Raw genomic sequence first — 22,142 nt, forward strand, 5'->3', positions numbered from 1 at the left:
AATAACAAGAAAAAGAATTAACTCAAGGGTCCAAGGTTACGAACATTAAAGCTACTACTTAAACCAATTATATTAATCAATACACTGCCAGAGACACAGTAGGTAAGGGATATGGAAACTTAGCAGCAAACATTGGCCCAACAAGTGAAAAACCCTTCACCAATACAATTTCTAATCAATCTTTTAACTGCTCAAAGGAATCTGTATTTAGACAGTTTAGAACATCTCATGTCTCTCATGGTTGGGAGGCTGTGAACAATCACATGTGGCCAGAATAACCTTCAGAGGAGTTTGTAGGTTAAAACACTCTTATCACACCCAGGAACTTTATTAACTGGAGCTGTAAGTTAACTCTTTTTTAGAGAGAGGTGGGGGGGGGGGCAGCCCCCCGTAAAGTCAGAGGTGTAGGTGAGAGCACAAAGCAGTAAAGTAGGCAGACTCTGGTTTTGGGGGTAGATGCTCGAGAATTTCCAGGGGGACTCCTGAAGCTTGATCCCGCCTTTGCGTATCCAAGCCTCCTTCCTCATGACCTTTGCCACGGGTGGAATTCCTCACACTGGCTCCCAGCATCACAGTCCATGGGGTCATAAATAATTGGACAGGGCTGAGTGAATGAATGGAGAAGGCAATGGCACCCCACTCCAGTACTCTTGCCTGGAAAATCCCATAGGCAGAGGAGCCTGGTAGGCTTCAGTCCATGGGGTCGCTAAGAGTCGGACACGACTGAGCGACTTCACTTTCGCTTTTCACTTTCATGCATTGGAGAAGGAAATGGCAACCCACTCCAGTGTTCTTGCCTGGAGAATCCCAGGGACGGGGGAGCCTGGTGGGCTGCCGTCTATGGGGTGGCACAGAGTCAGACACGACTGAAGTGACTTAGCAGCAGCAGCAGAGTGAATGAAATGAATGTCATATTGGTTTACCATAGTCTCTCTCCTATTTTATCTTCTAGGAGTTTTATAATTTTTCATTTTATTCTTAGATCTGTGATCTATTTTTATTTGATTTTTGGAAAGACAGACTTTTTTTTTTTTTTTGCATATAGATGTCCAATTGCAGCACCATTTGTATTTGTTATAAAGACTATGCTCCATTATATTGTTCTTTCTCCTTTACTAAAGATCAGTTATTTGTATTTGTGTGGGTCTCTTTCCAAGTTTTCTATTCTGTTCCACTGATCTGTTTGTTTCTCCTTCATCAGTAACACACAATTTGTATGATATTAGCTTTATAGTCGTTACTGAAGTTGGGTAGTATTGATCTTCCAGGTTTGTTCTTCTGCATCAATATTATAATTACTATTCTGAATATTTTGCTTATTTACCCAATAATTTTAAAATAACTTCCTAGAGTCCAATGTAGAACCAGGTTGTATAATAAGAAAAAAAAAATATGTTCATAGAAGAACTTACAGTTTTTGTGTGTATTCAGCAGTAATATAAGATTAATTTAAAAAAAAGATTAATTCAGATTCCATATTTGTACTTAAGTTTTTCTCAGTCAATTACTGGTTTTGTGATTGAACCTGATATTTAACTTTGCAAACCACCTAAAGAGTACAGTAATTGTTATCAGAGAGAAGTCTCTCAAATGAGCATGAATTTTTGGTGACAGTGACAGACAAGATTTTGGCATCCAGTTAGCATCCTGAATATATGGATAATACTGACTGAAAACACATACAAAGAAAAAAATATATATAGTTGGGAATGGCTAAGAAAAATAAAGAGGCAAATCCCAAAGGGAGAGTGTTAGTTGCTAATGTTTGCCTTAAAAAGCTTAAACTCACTAGTAAAGAACAACAACTTTAAATTGTAATACACAGTTTTTTCCCTAAAGTTTTAAAAAGATCATCCTCTGTGCTATATGGACAATGGGAAATCTCATATCTTAATGAATTATTATTTTTTAAACAGTTTTTAGGCACTAGGTTTGCAATGCATGTCGTAGACCATGAGAAATATTTTCTAACAGTTTGTCCAAGATGAAAACAAAATGTGTGCATAGATTTATACATAAGAGTTTTCATCATTGTATGTCCTGTATGATTAGCTATCAGCATCATAGGGAACGTTTCAGGAGTTTGTGAACAGTTTCAGAAGTAAGGAAAAGTGAAACAAATCTTGATCTGAAGAAATTAAACAGTTTGAAAAAATATTTTCCTAAATTTATAAGCTCTGGCTTATATTTCTAGGGCAATGTTGTCAAAGTCTAAAGTCCCTACAAATAACATTTTAGATCTTGTTAGAGGTGAGGTGTTTTTTTGTTTTTTTTTTTAATTTTCGGGGGGCGGGGGAGGTGTGCTTAAATCTTATTTGTGTGTGTGTGTGAAGAGATGTGCAGCATGGTGACTCTATTTTGTAGATTATACTCCATTATAAATTATTACAAGGTAATGATTATAATTTCCCATTTGTATTATTTTTTAGATACCAAACTTGCAGTTACTAAAGGGAAGAGGGAAGAGATGAGGAACAAAATTAAGGGTATGGGATTAACAGATACAAAGTGCTCTGTGTAGAATAGATAAGCAGTCAGAATATATTGTATAGAAGCAGAATTAGTTTCAATGGGCCTGGGCAGACCCTGCGATTCTGTGCCTCTAAGAAGCTCCCAGTGGGGTTGCCCTGTGGGCTGGTCTCACTGCATTTGGGAGCAACGTCCAGAGAACATGTCACTGTGGAGGGCTTGAGGCTGCCTCTTAGGCTTACAAGACATTTCCTAACTTTTAAATTGAAATATAATTAATGCATGTATTTGTTGAACAGGAAATACAAGTCAAAGACTTTTATTTAGTGTTAACATAATAAAATCACAGACATCTGGTTCCTGTGCATTTACAGAACAGTTTTTGTGTGTCCTCTGTAGTGAATTTATGGCTGCTGTGCTCACACACATGAATGACAACCTGGAAGATATCCACGTTGATGAACAAGATAATATTTGTCATGTTTACATTAAAGATTTTAAATCTACCTTTGTGTACACAGGAATGGATAGCTAAGGAAAAATAGTTCAATAGAAAAGTTGTAGAAAGTATTTTATATAATAAACTATATTGGAGAAATGATGCAGGAGACACAGAAGATGCAGGTTTAATCCCTGGATCAGGAAAATCCCCTGAAGAAGGAAATAGCAACCCATTTTAGTATTCTTGCCTGGGAAATCCCATGGACAGAGGAGCCTGGCTGGCTACAGTCCATAGGGTTGCAAAGAATCAGACCCAACTGAGTAGTAAGCACAGGATGCAGAAGCAGTAAAATAATAATAACTAGGATGTGTGAATGAATGGAAACATTGTAATGAACAAAGTATTTTGAAACAGAACCATCTAACCACAAAGGATACAAAGTTGTATGTGAAAAGTAATGTCATTAGTTTATAACTGTAGCTCACATCCTTCTTACCAATCCCAGCCCTCAAACACCATGCTGAAAATTGATGTCACTGTTGGAAGCTTTATTTTAATACTTTGAAAAACTTTGATATTTTTAGAGGTTTGGGAAAGAAGAAGGTAAACTAATTGTAAAATACCTCACTATTTTACCATATCACTTATAAGACCTCTTATAAATATTTGCACCAATTGTGGTATTGTATCACTGTATTCAAAGAAAATAATTGAAAGTGAATCAAAATTGCACTCACAAATTAAAAGTCAATTCTATTGTTCAACCAATGGCCTGCTGCTGCTGCTAAGTCACTTCAGTCGTGTCCGACTCTGTGCGACCCCATAGATGGCAGCCCACCAGGCTGCCCCGTCCCTGGGATTCTCCAGGCAAGAATACTACAGTGGGTTACCATTTCTGGTCTATGTGTTAGTAATTTTTATTTAAATTTACATTGCAGATATCTATTTATGCTTTTCTGATATCTTTCAGTCAATATTTAGAGCTTCTTGAGTTTTTTTTTTTTTTTTTAATTCAGTTACCAAAAAATAAGGTAGTTTTCTTCCACTGAAGGGCAGCCATTATTAAAATACAAATTTTAAAATTATTGGCATAAAAACTTTTCTTTAATGCATAGTGAGATGTTTACTCTGAATTTCACATTAATTGCTATGCTGGTTCCTCACTGTTTTGTTAGATATTGTTCTCAAAGACAGTAGAGATTGATATATTTGTGAATTTAATATTCCTAAAGACTCTAAAGCATGTGGTCCCACTTTCACAGTACCTGGATTCAGATGTAGCAAATGCTGACAAGAAAGCTCCTGACAATACTACATGACCTAGGAATTATATGTAATCATCTAACAATGCCTGCAGACTCAGCAATCAATCCTCCACCAACAGGCCTCCTGACCCTTCAAGGAAGCAATACAAACTAAATTTAAATGGACTTTCTGAAGGAGACTTAACCTAGCCTGAGATTATTTATTATCTGTGCTCAGTCATGTCTTACTCTTCACAGTGAAGCCTGACAGGTTACTGTCCATGGGATTTTCCAGGCAAGAATATTGGAATGGGTTGCCATTTCCTTCTCCAGAGGTTCTTCCGGACCCAGGGATCAAAGCTGCATCTCTTGCATCTCCTCGTATTGGCAGACGGATTCTTTATCACTAGCACCATCTGTGAAGCCCACTTTATTATCAGGCACTAAGCAATTAGGGTTGCTTAGTGCCCCCGCCTCATTTTCATTTTCATAGTACTTTCTTACCATTAAGAAGTGACTATTTGAGGTTTTTTGTATTTCCATACAAATTGTGAAATTACTTGTTCTAGTTCTCGGAAAAATATCAGTGGTAGCTTGATAGGGATTGCATTGAATCTATAGATTGCTTTGGGTAGTATACTCATTTTCACTATATTGATTCTTCTGATCCATGAACACGGTATATTTCTCCATCTATTTGTGTCCTCTTTGATTTCTTTCATCAGTGTTTTGTAGTTTTCTATATATAGGTCTTTTGTTTCTTCAGGTAGATTTATTCCTAAGTATTTTATTCTTTTTGTTACAATGGTGAATGGAATTGTTTCCTTAATTTCTTTTTCTGTTTTCTCATTGTTAGTGTATAGGAATGCAAGGGATTTCTATGTGTTAATTTTATATCCTGAAACTTTACTGTATTTATTGATTAGCTCTAGTAATTTTCTGGTAGTGTCTTTAGGGTTTTCTATGTAGAGGATCAGTTCAGTTCCGTTCATTTCAGTTGCTCAGTCATGTCCGACTCTTTGCAACCCCATGAATCACAGCATGCTAGGCCTTCCTGTCCATCACCAACTCCAGGAGTTCACTCAGACTCATGTCCATCGAGTCAGTGATGCCATTCAGCCATCTCATCCTCTGTCAGACTCTTTTCCTTCTGCCCCCAATCCCTCCCAGCATGAATCAACTCTTTTCATGAGATGGCCAAAGTACTGGAGTTTCAGCTTTAGCATCATTCCTTCCAAAGAAATCCCAGGGCTGATCTCCTTCAGAATGGACAGTGAGAGCTTTACTTCTTTTCCAATCTAGATTCCTTTCATTTCTTTTTCTTCTCTGATTGCTGTGGCTAAAACTTCCAAAACTATGTTGAATAGTAGTGGTGAGATTGGGCACTCTTGTCTTGTTCTTGACTTTAGAGGAAATGCTTTCAATTTTTCGCCATTGAGGATAATGTTTGCTGTGGGTTTATCATATATAGCTTTTATAATGTTGAGGTATTTTCCTTTTATGGCTAATTTCTAGAGGATTTTTAATCATAAGTGGATATTGAATTTTGACATAGGCTTTCACTGCATCTATTGAGATAATCATATGGTTTTTAATCTTTCAATTTGTTAATGTGGTGTATCACATTGATTGATTTGTGAATATTAAAGAATCCTTGCATCCTTGTGATACAACCCACTTGGTCATGATGTATGATCTTTTTAATATGTTGTTGGATTCTGTTTGCTAAAATTTTGTTGAGTATTTTTGCATCTATATTCATCAGTGATATTAGCCTGTAGTTTTCTTTTTTTGTGGCATCTTTGTCTGGTTTTGGTATTAGGGTGATGGTAGCCTCATAGAAGGCAATGGCACCCCACTCCAGTACTCTTGCCTTGAAAATCCTGTGGATGGAGGAGCCTGATGGGCTACAGTTCATGGGGTCACTAAGTGTCAGACACAACTGAGCAACTTCACTTTCACTTTTCACTTTCATGCACTGGAGATGGAAATGGCAGCCCACTCCAGTGTTCTTGCCTGGAGAATCCCAGGGACGAGCGAGCCTGGTGGGCTGCTGTCTATGGGGTTGCACAGAGTCAGACATGACTAAAGTGACTTAGCAGTAGCAGTAGCCTCATAGAATGAGTTTGGAAGTTTACCTTCCTCTGCAATTTTCTGGAAGAGTTTGAGTAGGATAGGTATTAGCTCTTCTCTAAATTTTTTGTAGAATTCAGCTGTGGAGCCATCTGGTCCTGGGCTTTTGTTTGTTGGAAGATTTCTGATTACAGTTTCAATTTCTGTACTTGTGATGAGTCTGTTAAGATTTTCTATTTCTTCCCGGTTCACTTTTAGAAAGTTATACTTTTTTAAGAATTCATCCATTTCTTCCAAGTTTTCTATTTTATTGGCATATAGTTGCTGATAGTAGTCTCTTATGATCCTTTGTAATTCTGTGTTGTCTGTTGTGATTTCTTCTCCAGTTAAAATAAATAAATTAATTTTTAAGAAAAAGAAGTGACTATTCTCTGCTTCATGTGTATGTTAAAATAAAAATCATACTTTACATGAAAAGTCACTGAGATCAAGATATTTATTTATTTTCCATTGCCACAAGGAAATCCTATAAAAGGGATTAACTCTGGCTGAGTTTTATTACTGTCTTTTGCATGATAACTTGCTTTTTAAAAAATTTATTTTTTAATTGAAGGATACTTGCTTTACATAATTTTGTTGTTTTCTGTCAAACCTCAACGTGAATCAGCCATATATGCCTTCCCTTTTGAACCTCCCTCCCAGTCCCACCCCTCTAGCTTGATACAGAGCCCCTGTTTGAATTTCCTGAGACATACAGCAAATTCCCATTGGCTATCTATTTTACATATGGTACTGTAAGTTTCCATGTTATACTCTCTCCATACATCTCACCCTCTCCTCCCTTCTCCCCATGACCATAAGTCTATTCTCTATGTCTGTTTCTCCATTGCTGCCCTGCAAATAAAATTTTCAGTCCCATTTTTCTAGATTCCATATGTATGTGTTAGAATACAATATTTATCTTTCTCTTTCTGACTTACTTCACTCAGTATAATAGGCTCTAGGTTCATCCACCTCATTAGAACTGACTCAAATACATTCTTTTTATGGCTAATAGTCCATTGTGTATATGTACCACAACTTCTTTATCCATTCATCTATTGATGGACATCTACATTGATTCCATGTTCTAGCTATTGTAAATAGTGCTTCAGTGAACAATGAGATACATGTTTGTTTTTCAACTTTGGTTTCCTCAGGGTATATGACTAGGAATGGGATTGCTGGGTCATACGGTGGTTTTATTCCTACTCTTATAAGGAATCTCCATATCATCTTCCACAGTGACTGAATCAATTTACATTCCCACCAACAGCTCAAGAGAGTTCCCTTTTATCCACACTCTCTCCAGCAATTTTTGTTTCTATACTTTTTGATGATGGCCATTCTGACTGGTGTAAGGTGATATTTCATTGTAGTTTTGATTTGCATTTCTTTAATAATGAGCATGATGAGCATCTTTTCACCCCTTTGTTAGCCATCTATATGTCTTCTTTTGAGAAATGTCTGTTTAGGTCTTTTTTCCCACTTTTTGATTGGGTTGTTTGTTTTTCTGGTATTGAATTCTATGAGCTGCTTGTATATTTTGGAAATTAATCCTTTGTCAGTTGTTTCATTTGCTATTACTTCCTCCCATTTTGAGGGTTGTTTTTTCAACTTGCTTATAGTTTCCTTTGTTATGCAAAAGCTTTTAAGTTTAATCAGGTCCCACTTGTTTATTTTTGTTTTTATTTCCATTATTCTAGGAGGTGGGTCATAGAGGATCTTGCTTTGATTTATGTCAAATGTTCTGCCTAGGTTTTCCTCTAAGAGTTTTATAGTTTCTGGTCTTACATTTAGGTCTTTAATATATTTTGAGTTTATCTTTGTCTATAGTTTTAGGAAGTGTGCTAATTTCATTCTTTTACATGTAGCTGTCCAGTTTTCCCAGCACAGTTTATTGAAGAGGCTGTCTTTGCCCCATTGTATATTCTTGCCTCTTTTGTCAGATTAAGGTACCCATAGATGTGTGGGTTTATTTGTGGGCTTTCTATCTTGTTCCATTAGTCTATATTTCTGCTTTTGTGCCAGTACCATACTGTCTTAATGACTGTAGCTTTGTAGTATAATCTGAAGTCAGGAAGGTTGATTCCTCCAGTTCCATTCTTTCTCAAGATTGCTTTGGCTATTTGGGTCTTTTGCATTTCCATATGAATTGTGAAATTTTTTATACTAGTTCTGTGAAAAATTCCATTGGTAATTTGATAGGGATTGCATTGAATCTGTAAATTGTGTTTGGTAGTATAGTAATTTTCACAATATTGATTCTTCCTACCCAGGAACATGGAATCTCTCTCCATCTGTTTATGTCTTTGATTTCTTTCATCAGTGTCTTATAATTTTCTGTATACAGTTCTCTTGTCTCCTTAGTAAGTTTATTCTTTTTGTTGCAATGGTGAATGGGATTGATTCCTTAATTTCTCCTTCTGATTTTTCACTGTTAATATATAGAAATGAAAGTGATTTCTGTGTATTCATTATGTATCCTGCAACTTTGCTGAATTCACTGTTTAACTTTAGTAGCTCTAGTGATTTTCTGATACTATCTTTAGGGTTTTCTATGTACAGTATTATGTTATCTGCAAACAATAAGAGCTTTACTTCTTTTCCAATCTGGATTTCATTTCTTTTTCTTCTCTGATTGCTGTAGCTAGGACTTCCAGAACTACGTTGAATAATAGTGGTGAAAGTGCACACCTTTGTCTTGTTCCTCATCTTAGGGAGAATGCTTTCAGATTTTCAATATTAATAATAATGTTTGCTCTAGGCTTATCATACATGGCCTTTACTATGTTGAGGTAGGTTCCTTCTATGCCCATTTTTTTCAAGAGTTTTAATCATAAATGGGTGCTAAATTTTGTCAAAGGCTTTTTCTGCATCTATTGAGATGATCATATGGTTTTTATCTTTCAATTTGTTAATATGGTGTATCACATTGATTGATTTCTGTATATTGAAGAATCCATGCATCCCTGGAATAAACCCAACTTGCTCATGGTGTAGGAGAAGGCAATGGAAACCCACTCCAGTACTCTTGCCTGGAAAATCCCATGGATGGAGGAACCTGGTAGGCTGCAGTCCATGGGGTCGCACAGAGTCGGACATGACTAACGTGACTTAGCAGCAGCAGCTCATGGTGTAAAATCTTTTTGATGTGTTGCTGAATTCTGTTTGCTAAAGTTTTGTTGAGTATTTTTACATCTATGTACATCAGTAATATTGGCTTGTAGTTTTCTTTTTTTGTGGTGTCTTTGTTTGGTCTTGGTATCAGGGTGATGGTGGGCTCGTAGAATGAGTTTGAAAGTGTTGCTTCCTCTGAAATTTTTTGAAAGTATTTTAGAAGGATAGGCATTAACTCTTCTCTAAATGTTTGATAGAATTCTCCTATGAAGTCATCTGGTCCTGGGCTTTTGTTTTTGGGGAGATTTTTTTATCACAACTTCAATTTCAGTGCTTGTAATTGGGCTATTCATAATTTATATTTCTTCCTGGTTCAGTCTTAGAAGAATGAACTTTTCTAAGAATCTGTCCATTTCTTCCAGGTTTTTCAGTTTTGTTTATGTTCTCAAAGAACTAGCTTTTAGTTTTATTAATCTTTACTATTGTTTCTTTCTCTTTTTTTCATTTATTTCTGCTCTGATCTTTATGATTTATTTTCTTCTACTAATTTTGGTGGGGTTTTTTGGTTTGTTTTCTTTTTCCAGTTGCTTTAGATGTAAGGTTAGGTTGTCTATTCGATGTTTTTCTTGTTTCTTGAGGTAAGAGTGTATTGCTATAAACTTCCCTCTTAGAACTGCTTTCGCTGCATCCCATAGGTTTTGAGTTGTCACATTTTCATTGTCATTTGTTTCTACAAATTTTTTAATTTCCCTTTTAATTTCTTCAATAACCTGTTGGTTATTTAGAAACGTATTGTTTAATCTCCATGTGTTTGTGTTTCTTTCAGTTTTTTTTTTTTTTTTTGGTAATTGATATCCAGTCTCATAATGTTGTAGTCAGAGAAGATGCTTGATACAATTTCAATTTTCTTAAATTTACTGAGGTTTTATTTGTGATCCAAGTTGTGGTCTAACCTGGAGAATGTTCCATGTGCACTTGAGAAGGTGTATTCTTCTGCATTTGGATGGAATGTCTTGAAGATATCAATGAGATCCATCTCATCTAAGTATCATTTAAGACTTGTGTTTAGTTATTAATTTTCTGTTTTGATGATCTGTCCATTCGTGTGAGTGGGGTGTTAAAAGTAGGGGTGTAAAAAGTCTCCTACTATTATTGTGTTACTGTCAAATTCTCCTTTTATGTGTGTTAGTGTTTGTCTTATGTATTGAGGTGCTCCTATGTTGGGTTCATAGATATTTACAATTGTTATGTCTTCCTCTTGGATTGATCCCTTGATCATTATGTAGTTCCTTCCTTACCTCTTGCAGTCTTCTTTATTTTAAGCTCCATTTTGTCTGGTTTGAGGACTGCTACTCCAGCTTTCTTTTGCTCCCATTTGCATGGAATATATTTTTCCATCCTCTCACTTTCAATCTATATGTGTCTTTAGGTCTGAAGTGGGTTTATTGTAAACAGCATATATAGAGGGGTCTTGTTTTTGTATCCTTTAAACCAGTCTGACTTTTGGTTAGAGCATTTAATCCATTTACATTTAAAGTAATTATTAATATATATGTTCCTATTGCCATTTTCTAATTGTTTGTGGTTGATTTTGTAGATCTTTTTCTTCTCTTGTATTTCTTGACAATATAAGTCCCTTTAACGTTTGTTGTAAAGCTGGTTTGGTGGCACTGAATTCTCTTAAATTTTGCTTGTCTGAAAAGCTTTTTATTTCTCCATCAATTTTGAATGATATTCTTTCCAGGTACAGTAATCTTGGTTGTAGATTTTTCCCTTTAATTACTTTAAATATATCCTGCCATTCCCTTCTGGCCTTCAGAGTTTCTGCTGAAAGATCAGGTGTTAAATGTATGGGATTTCCCTTGTATGTTACTTGTTGCTTTTCCCTTGCTGCTTTTATTATTCTTTCTTTATGTTTAGTCTTTGTTGGGTTAATTAGTATGTGTCTTGGTGTGTTTCTCCTTGGGTTTATCCTGGATGGTACTCTTTGAGCCTCTTGGACTTGATTGACTATTTTCTTTTCCATGTTGGGGAAATTTTCAACTATAATCTCTTCAAAAGTCTTATTATACCCTTTATTTATCTCTTCTTCTTCTGGGACCCCTATACTCTGAATGTTGATGCATTTGATATTGTCCCAGGTGTCTCTGAGATGATCCTCAGTTCTTTTCATTCTTTTTAAAAATTTTATTCTGCTATTCAAAAATTATTTCCACCATTTTATCTTCCAGCTTATTGATTTGTTCTACTTTAGATATTCTGCTATTGATTCCTTCTAGAGTATTTTTAATTTCAGTAATTGTGCTGTTTGTCTCTGTATGTTTATTCTTTAATTCTTCAAGATCTTTGTTAATTGATTCTTGCATTTTCTCCATTCTGTTTTCAAGGTTTTTGATTGTTTTTACTATCATTATTCTGAATTCTTTTTCAGGTAGTTTGCCTATTTCCTCTTCATTTATTTGGACTTCTGTGTTTCTAGTTTGTTCCTTAATTTGTGTAGTATTTCTCTGCCTTTCATATTTTTTAAAAACTTATTGTGTTTGTTTCCCAGGCTCCAAGACTTGAATTCTTTCTTCCTTTTGGTTTCTGCCCTCCTAAGGTTGGTCCAGTGGTTTGTATAAGTTTCATATAGGGTGAGATTTGTGCTGAGTTTTTTTGTTTGTTTGTTTTTCCTCTGATGGGCAAGGCTGAGTGAGGTAGTAATCTGTCTGCTGATGGTTGGGTTTGTATTTTTGTTTGTTGTTTAGATGAGGTGTCCTGCACAGGGTGCTACTGGTGGTTGGGTGATGCTGGTCTTGTATTCAAATGGTTCCCTTTGTGTGAGTTCTCACTATTTGATAATCCCTAGGGTTAGTTCTCTGGTAGTCTAGGGTCTTGAGTCAGTGCTCCCATTCCAAAAGCTCAGGGTTTGATCTCTAGTTAGGAATGAAGGTTCCACAAGTGGTTAGTTATGGCTTTAAGTGAGATTAAAGCAAATACCCAAAAATGAGAAATCAAATATGAACCTCAGACAAATGGTAGGTACAAAATCAGGCAAATAGTAATTAAAATAGTGGAATATCAGTTCAGTTCAGTCACTCAGTTGTGTCTGACTCTTTGTTACCCCATGGACTGCAGCACACCAGGCCTACCTGTCCATCACCAACTCCCGGAGTTTACCCAAACTCATGTCCATTGAGTCAGTGATACACATATACATATACACCCATAAGCAAAATCAAAGTAGTCCAACAAAATGAAAGTACAATAGATTGACCCAGTGAACAAATTAAGCCAAAAATTATATCTCCCATTTAAGAACAAAACTAACTAAAACACAAACTGGAAAACAACACTAAAGCAAGGTGCCAAGTGGGGAATAAAGCAATTAAAACAAAACTAATAAATATGTTGAGGGGAAAGGAAAGACAGAAAAGAAAGAAAGAGTAGACATGCAAAGTTAAATAGAGGTAGATAAAGAAGATTTATATACATTAAAGATTAACAGTCAAGGGGAAATAACAGTGGGAAAAGCAAATAAAGGAATAAATGTAGAAAAATAATAATAGGCTTAAAACAATTAAAGTTCAAATTAAATAAAAGAGGGGGGAAAAAAAGAAAGAAAACTCCACAGAACTGCAAAAGCCTAATGTAGATGCAGAGGCTTATAACAACAATAAAAATTGTGACTGAGAAAAAAAAAAGAAAGAAAGAAAAACTCAAAAGCTTTATTAGATTTCATAGTGCCAATAAAATCGACAACTGCAATGGGGGCGGGGTGAAGGAAAAGAAAAATCCAAAAGAATCTACAGAACAAGTCAAAACATAAGAATAATAAATGTTTTACTTGAGTCACTGCTGTCAGCATCCTTTCCCTCACTGGGAGGTACAGTCCACCTCACCTCCCTAGGATGCCCTCTAACACTTTACTGGTCTCTGGACCTGCTGTGGGGGCAGCTCTGATTCTAATCTAGTCCTGCTCCTGTGTATTCTTGACTCCAGTGTCCACAGCTATCAGAATTAGTCTGTTTTCTTCTGTGCAAACTCTCAGTGTCCTTTTATGTATTTGATAGACACAGAGTCTGCCTAGTTGATCACATGGATTTAATCTGCACTTGTACAGTTGATAGGAAGGATTTGGGTCTTCTTACTTAGCTATGCTGCCCCTGGGTTTTAATTGTGGTTTTATTTCCACCTCTGTACTTGGGTCGTCCACTGGGGTATGCTCCTGAGGCTGCCCTGGAGGACGTGGGTCTGTCCTAGTCCAGGTGTGAAGGTGGTGCCACTGTTTGGGTTGCAGGAGATCTGATAGCACCAGGTACGCAGGGGAGTTGGTGGCTAGGGCAGCAGGAAATATAGTGCTCTAGAAGGGTATGGCCACTCCAATACTCTTGCTTGGAAAATCCCATGGACGAAGGAGCCTGGTGGGCTGTAGTCCATGGGATCGCGAAGAGTCAGACACGACTGAGCAACTTCACTTTTACTTTTCACTTTCATTCATTGGAGAAGAAAATGGCAACCCACTCCAGTGTTCTTGCCTGGAGAATCCCAAGAACGGGGAAGCCTGGTGGGCTGCCATCTATGGGGTCACACAGAGTTGGACACGACTGAAGTGACTTAGCAGCAGCAGAAGGGTATGGAAACCAATATTGGCCAATATACTCCAGTATTCTTGTCTGCAGAACGCCCCCTGATAGAGAAGCCTGGCAGCCCACAGTTCACAGCATCACAAAGAGTGGGACACAACCGAAGTGACCCTCCGTGCATAGACGCAAGACATTTTTTTGCCCATGGCAACTCTGCCCCAGTGAGGGTTGAGCATGAACATGGCACAACTGCTTGGGTTATGGAGACCTTGGTGGCACAAAATGTGCAGGGACATGGACTGCCTCTGCCGCAGGAGTTATGGCCCTATCAGAGTCTTTTTTCAAGACTCTGTAGCTGGGGATCAGAAGGTCTCTTTGGCCAGTCTTTCTCCACAGTTCTGCCCATTCAGGCACTTAGAGGGCTCCCTTGCCTGGGGTCCTTCTCTGTTGTTTGGTGCATCAGGCTTATAGAGGGGGCTCCCTGGCTGGGGTCCTACTCTGTAGATCTGCACATTAGGCACTTAGCGAGGCACCCTGAGTGGGATCCTACTCTGTGGTTCAGTGCATCAGGCATTTGATTGGCCAGCCTCTCTATTGTTCAGCTGCCAAGGCTGGTGTGTGGAGATAGAGAGGCTATGGTGATGGCTCCACCCCCTATGCAGGACTCAGCAGTATCACCTTGCTTCCATGGCTGCCTGGCTTTCCTCCACAGGCATTTCCACCCAGAATCTCCTCCCTCACAACCCTTCAATCTGTCTCTCCACAGTCAACAGCAGCCCTTGCCCTGGGATTGCTCCACAATTCCTAAACTCCAGCTCCCAGTCACTATGCCTTCCAGGGGACCTGTGACCCTGTCTAGGGTATGTATGGCTGCAGCAAGGACTGTCTGATTCTCATTCCATTTAGGCTGCCACAGACCAGCTGTTTCACTCTCAGCCTTAAATGTTTCTCCTCTGACAGATAATTGCCCTGATGTGGGGATCGGAGTCCTGCTTCAGCTCCCCGCCCACCAAGGGCAGGTCCTGTCCTACTAACACTGCTGTTTTCCCCCTAGTTCCTTCGTCCTACCAAGTTTTGTGTGGTTCTATATATTCTTTTCCACTGGTCAGGTACTCCTGTCCACTCGCAGCTGGTATTCTGCATGCACTTCTGTGTCTGAAGGTGTATTCCTGATGCATCCATGGAGAGAGATGTACTCCATGTCCACCTACTCCCCTGCCATCTTGTTCTCTCCACTAGCTTGCTTTTATGTGGGGTGTTTTGTTTCTCTAAAGGGAACTTTTACTTCACTGTGTCTTGAAGCAACAGAACATGAAAGGAGTATGCTCTCTCTCATGTACTCTGTGCTGAAAATGGACAAGCATCTTCCACCTGTAAAACAAACCCAGAGGACAGGGTTATGCTGGTACTGTTCATCAGGCATTCATCATGAAATGAAATAGTGTACATCTTGAAAGGTCTAGGGCAAAGATCCAGTGCTGGAACATTTTGAGGAAGAGGAAATTTTTACTGTTTATTTCTATCCATCAATCGGTAAATATTTGATACGATTTTGAATATATAATCACCTAAGTCTGTAATGTATTTCCATTAGATTTTAATGACCACTGCTAAAAAAATACAAGCTATTTGCATTAAATATTGACCAGTGTTAGTACTATTTGGAGAACTGACTTTTTAGTTTGTTGTCATCTTTAGAATATTAAATAATTATCTTTATTTGTTACTTAATTCTGCTAGACCAAGATAATGGCCAGTTAAATCAGATAGTTTAGATTATTGAGACATTTTATTATTCACTTATTTCTGTCAAATTTTCTACTATAAAGTGTAAATAAAATTATGACTACAACTCTGTTTTTAATCTCCCTCTCTGTCCATTTTCCCTTTGCTCCTATCTAATAAGTTTTCAAAACAAGCCCAAGTAGACAAGTAAGCATGTAGTTTTCGAAAGTTAATGTTTTGTGATTTCAAAAAAATATCTTTAAAAATTATTATTTTAAATGTTTAAGTATTTAAGCATTTTTTATTTGATTCTGATTTAACTCTGTATTGTGTTTTCACTAGAAAACTGTGGAACCCTTATATAAAATACATATCCTTTCACACATGGAGATTCTTAAGTTGACTTTAAATATCTGTGCATATATATATATATATATATATATATATATATATACATACATACATACATATAGGTGTGTGTATGTATATGATAATAATTATTATTCTTGTCATCTCTATATAATCCCATGTGAAAATGAGATGTATACAATCATTTGCTGCTTTTAGGAAAATATAATCAAGTGGGAGAGGTAAGAAACCTTAACGTTATGATTGAAATGAAGTACAAAAGAAAAGACAGGTAAGGTGGGGAAAGAGAAAGAGAACAGGAAAGGGAAGTAAGAGGAAACCATCACTCCTCCCTGAGTCGCTGAGTGTGATCTGGGTTGGAATGGCCATACTTAGAAAAGAGGGCATGGAAGCTCTTCCAGTGGACTTCAAGATGTAGGTCAATATCTGGGACTGGACAAGTTCTAGTGTTTCCTATAATACTTAGCTATGGTATTTCCATTAGTCATGTATGAATGTGAAAGTTGGACCATAAAGAAGGCTGAGCACCAAAGAATTGATACTTTGAAACTGTAGTGCTGGAGAAGACTCATGAGAATCCCTTGGACTGCAAGGAGATCACACCAGTCAACCCTAAAGGAAATCAACCCTGAATATTCATTGGAAGGACTGATGCTGAAGCTGAAGCTCAAATACTTTGGCCACCTGATGTGAAGAGTCAACTCATTGGAAAAGACCCTGATGCTGGGAAAGACTCAAGGCAGGAGGAGAAGGGGGTGGTAGAGGATGAGATGGTTAGATAGCATCACTGACTCAATGGACATAAATTTTATCAAACTATAGAAGATAGTGGAGCACAGATGAGCCTGTCATGCTACAGCCCGTGAGGTTGCAAAAAGTCAGATATGACTTAGCAACTGAACAGCAACAACAATAATACTAAGTCCCAACTTAGGTATTCTATGTTTCTTCACAACCCAACATACCTCATCTATATGAACAGAAGTTTTCTTTTTCAGTAAATCAACCAGCAAACCTTTCCTGAAACTTTATTTTATGTACACTATTAGAAGAGGCATTCTAGGAAAAGACAAACATTAAATGTCATTCATTCCTTTAAGGAATTAAGAACCTAGTTATCAGCTAAAGTGCCAACATACTAAAGCAACTGGAAGCCAAATTCTAATGCCAGTGGCTTGATAGATTCTGATTCCAGAAGTCCTAAGAGCTAAGTCAGCAGTACCTTTTAAATGTGTTCACAACTAAATTTCAGTTTGAAAGTGTAGAAAGAGATTATAAAGCATTATCTTTGCTGCTTCTCTGTAGGTGATGTGATGCATCAAGTCTAAGAATAAGATGTAACATAGATGACCTAAGATTCAGCAGTAACTAGAAACTGAAGAGCTTCTATTAATGACATTGCATTAATAGAACAAAATTTGGATCTATGATCCCTACTTCCTTCCTGCTTTTCTATATGTGTGTTTTCTTTTCTGCACCTTTTCTTTCATTTATGATTTCCTAAATCTCCTTCCTCAATTTGGGAAGCAGTTTATATTAATAGTTAAGTATTTGTTAGCACATGTCACGGTATGAACATTATAGTGACTTTCACTGTAAACTATTTGTGAATATGAGGTTAGAGAAGTGAGTTTACCCCAAGACACTTGTTTTCCTTGTGTAACTTGGAGTCAATTGAAGACACTGTCTATTCCTGTAGTTGGTAAGTGCTGTTATAAAAATAATTGTTTTTTCAAAGTACATCTGGTACTATGAGCAATGTTTATAAAGTAGGATAGATTATTTTTGTGTGTGTTGATGAGCCTAAATTTTATCATTTGAAAGAACTGACCTCTGTGATTTTCTAAATTGAAATCATCCTTTTTTTTAAAATTTTTTTTCATTTGTTAAATATAGTTTTATTTTATTTTTAAACTTTCCAATATTGTATTAGTTTTGCCAAATATCGAAATGAATCTGCCACAGGTATACATGTGTTCCCCATCCTGAACCCTCCTCATCCTTATAACATTTTCAGCCTCTGCCAAAGGCATGTCCTATGATTTATAGTGTTTTGTATGATTGGATTTTTTATCAACATGCTGCCAGATCAAAAGCCGTGTTTGCTAGCACCCCTCCTCAGGTACAGAAAGTTAATCAGGCATGCTGTAACCTTTGCAGTGTGGCCTTTTGCTTGTAAATGATTCCTGTTGCATTTCAATCACAGGGAACAGCAAACTTTCACCAGGAACAGATGGCGGAGTGACTTCAACCATTTGTGGCCACCTTATGTTCATCCAGGGGAAATTGAAGTCCATTGAAAATTGATCTGTGATGCTGTTGTCCATATCTGACTCACCTTGGGTGGGTAATTCTGCTGTTAGAGGCAGTAGCACCAGCAGATGGACTTCTCTGGGTTCGTTTCTCTAGGCAATTACAAATCTGTTGCTAAAACATACAGCTATCTAGCATTTTGATATCTCTATGTGGCAACACTTCTGTTGACTGAAACAGATGCACAGCATGAGAGTTTCAAGTTAAGTTTTATTTGGGATGAAATGAGGACTGCAGCCTAGGAGACAGCACCTCAGATAGCTCTGAGAGACTGCTCTGAACAGGTAATGGGGCAAGGTCGATATATAAGATTTTGGTGAAGGGGGAATTCAATGCAACAAGTGCTTACTTTATAAGAGGTTTTCTGCTAGTATGAATAATTGATGCCATCATGAAGGGATTTAGTGCTTTTCTAGATACAAGGAGATGCAAGGATTGGAATCATGAAATCAGTTCCTGAAAATATCTACCAGATTCCCTGGAACACAGAGTGCCTCCCTCTCCACCCTGAACTCCCTCAGGGGTGTTGAAGGCCAACAGCTGCAGCAGCACAGGGATCAATCGCCACAGAGGCAGACAGTAAATGCCCTTGTTCTTCGGCCACTGGCATGCTTTGGGCAAGTGTCAATTTGTAGTTGACACTTCCTATCAGTTTATGATCATAAAAATAGAGGTCTGGTCCCCTCACTCTCCCCACCCCAGACTACCCTAATGGGCATGCTTTTGTATTACAAAACAGTTTCTGTTTTTCCTTTTAAGAATATTCTTAAAGAAGAAAACACAAAAACCAGGCAGAAACTGTAAAAGCAAAAGCCACAAGGTTTCAATGGGAAAAGAGATTCCTTGATTTCCTTAAAGCCTTGACATGTGTTTTCATAGTTGGTTGGTTGCGGTGGAGCTTTGAAAGTGAAAGTGTTAGCTGCTCAGTCCTGTCTGACTCTTTGCTACCCCATGGACAGTAGCCCACCAGGCTTCTCTGTCCATGGAATTTATCATGCAATTACAATGGAGTAGGTTGTCATTTCCTCCTCCCGAACCAAGGATTAAACTTGCATCTCCTGCATTGCAGGCAAATTCTTAACATCTGAGCCACTTAGTTAGTATGAGCCAGTTGTTGAATCTCAGATCCCATTGTATATATATTTTAAAACAATGCCACAGACAGGTTATTAAATCTAGTAGCCATTTCTGTGTAGAAATCGCACAAGCGAGTATTGAAACCGTCATAAAAGGTGTTGTTTCCTATGAAAGTAGGATGTAGGTTTATTTTATAATAAATTATAATTTATTGAGTTCCTAAAAGAAAGCAAATTCTATTAATAAAATAGAAACTGCATTTTTTTAAGGTAATCAAGCATCATCCTCTCAGGGGAATACTTTCCTGTGATATATCTTTCCCCCCCAACATACTCAGACATTATTCACATTTTTTAAAAAGCTAACAAACTTTCAGTGACTTTTTCACAAAACTAATGCCATAGTTCTATGCTATAGTGAGGATGTATTACTGTCTCTTTATTTAAATATGATAGCACTCCCAATTTGATGATTTTGAGTTGTATTTTTATTGTTTAGTCACTGAGTCATGTCCACTCTTTGTGACCCCATGGACTGTAGCCCACCAGGCTTCTCTGTCCATGGGATTTTCCAGGCAAGAATACTGGAGTGGGGAGCCATTCTCTTCTCCAGGGGATTCTCTTCCCAACCCAGGAATCAAACCTGTATCTCCTGCATTGGCAGGTGGGTTTTTTATCATTGAGCTACAAGGGAAGCCCGTTGTATTTTTAATTTATGATAACTGATACATTCACTTTCTCTTATTTTCATCATCATGAACAGAATTTTATGAGACAAATGCCCAGACCAAGGGACAAAGTTAAACAGAGTCTATTTACATAATAGAATTTATGAAATCCATTTTGTGCCAAGTTGGTAACTTGAGTAGATGGCATAATATGTCAAATGGGCAGTTAATTACTCTATGAACATTTTTTAATGGGAGTTGTTTCTCTGCAAATGCAATGAGACAGAATGTTCTGTAAGTCAGAAAGAGAATCTAGCTTTGAATATGGTTATTAACACTCCTTCAGTTAAGAAGAAAAACTTTCAGGCACATCAGTGAATTAGCATGAATGCAACTGAAATCCTTTGCTCATTCATATTCAGCTAATAATTGGAGCAATAAAAATCAAAAAGTTATCCTAATCTGATTCATGTTAGAAAGCATTTTTAAAAGTTGCCCTAAAAGCTAATTCTGTATTTCAGCCCCCAGTTATTGAGTACCTACAAGGGCCAGCCCTCATCTTTATGGTGTGCATGTTTGAATTAGTCACTCAGATGTGCCTGACTGTTTGCAATAATATGGACTGTAACCCACCAGGTTCCTCTCCCTGTGGACCTGTGTGCAAAGCTAGCAGAAGACATACCTCCAGGATGTCCTTGTCCTGCCCCAGGAGCAGTGGGAGCAAGCAGTGCACAGGTTAGAATTAACCATCACTCACCCCAGGCACTAGTACCCGTGTGCTCTGAACAACCTATACACTGCTGTAAGGTCCTACCACCTACTTCACCTAGGAATTGGGTGTTCTAGGATGAAGAAAATATATCACCTAGGTCCTGAGAAGAAGTGCTGGTGTGAAAAGAAAAGACACTTAATAAATAATCACACAAATGAATATGCAATTTAAAAGGTGCATTAGATGCTTTGAAAAGAAATAACAATCTGAGAAGATGACTGGAGAAGCTTAATTTCTATTGAGACATCAAAGTAGTCTTCTCTGTGGAAGTGATGTTTAAGCTGAGATCTGAAGTATGAGTCATAGGTGAGCAGTGAAATGTGGGGAGGACAATGATCCAGGGAGAGGAAATATTCTGTCATGATGTTCAGGTGGGAACAAAAGCTTGCTTGTATTTCTGGAGCTGAAAAGGAGCTTCTGTTCCTGGAGCATAATGAACAAGGCAGGAGTTTTTTTAAGCAAAGATCATGCGGAATATTTGAGTGCTTGTTCAGAATTTTAGGCTATATTATAAATTTAGTGGCCAGACTCTGAAGGATGTTAAAAGAGGAAAGAATGTGATCGTATATGTGTTGAAATAAAATCACCCTGGATTTCATGCGGAAAGTGGCTTGGAGCAGGGAAATAAAGGGAAAGAATAAAGGGATTTTTGCAGTAGTCTAACAGGTCTCGAGCATGGACATAATGCTGCTTAGTTTTAGAGGCTGGCCTGGGTGATGGATTGATTTTAGAAATGCCAACTGTTGACCTTGGAGAGATGAAAGTTCAAGCTCCAGCGTGAGTTATTAGCAGCCATGTGCTAAGTCACTTCAGTCATGTCCAACTCTTTGCAGGTCTGATAGCCTGTAGCCTGACAGGCTCCTCTCTCCATGGGATTTTTCAGGCAAGAATACTGGAGTGGGTTTCCAATTCCTTCCTCAGGGGATCTTCCCAACACAGAGATGGAACCATGTCTCCTGTGTTGGCAGCCGAATTCTTCACCACTGAGCCACTTAAGAAGCTCATACACATGTGCATGCTAAGTTGCTTCAGTCCTGTTCGAATCTGTAAAACCATATGGACCATAGCCTGCCAGGATCCTCTTTCCATGGGATTCTCCAAGCAAGAATACTGGAGTGAGTTGCCATGCTCTCCTCCAGGGGATTTTCCCAAACCAGGAATTGAACCCCTGTGTCTTATGTCTCCTGCACTGCCAAGTGAGTTCTTTACCACTATCACCACCCAGGAAGCCCATGAGCAGCCATATGAATTACCAGTTAAGGCTGGA

Source organism: Bos javanicus, chromosome 8 (assembly GCF_032452875.1).
Source record: "Bos javanicus breed banteng chromosome 8, ARS-OSU_banteng_1.0, whole genome shotgun sequence".
Classification (NCBI taxonomy): domain Eukaryota; kingdom Metazoa; phylum Chordata; class Mammalia; order Artiodactyla; family Bovidae; genus Bos; species Bos javanicus.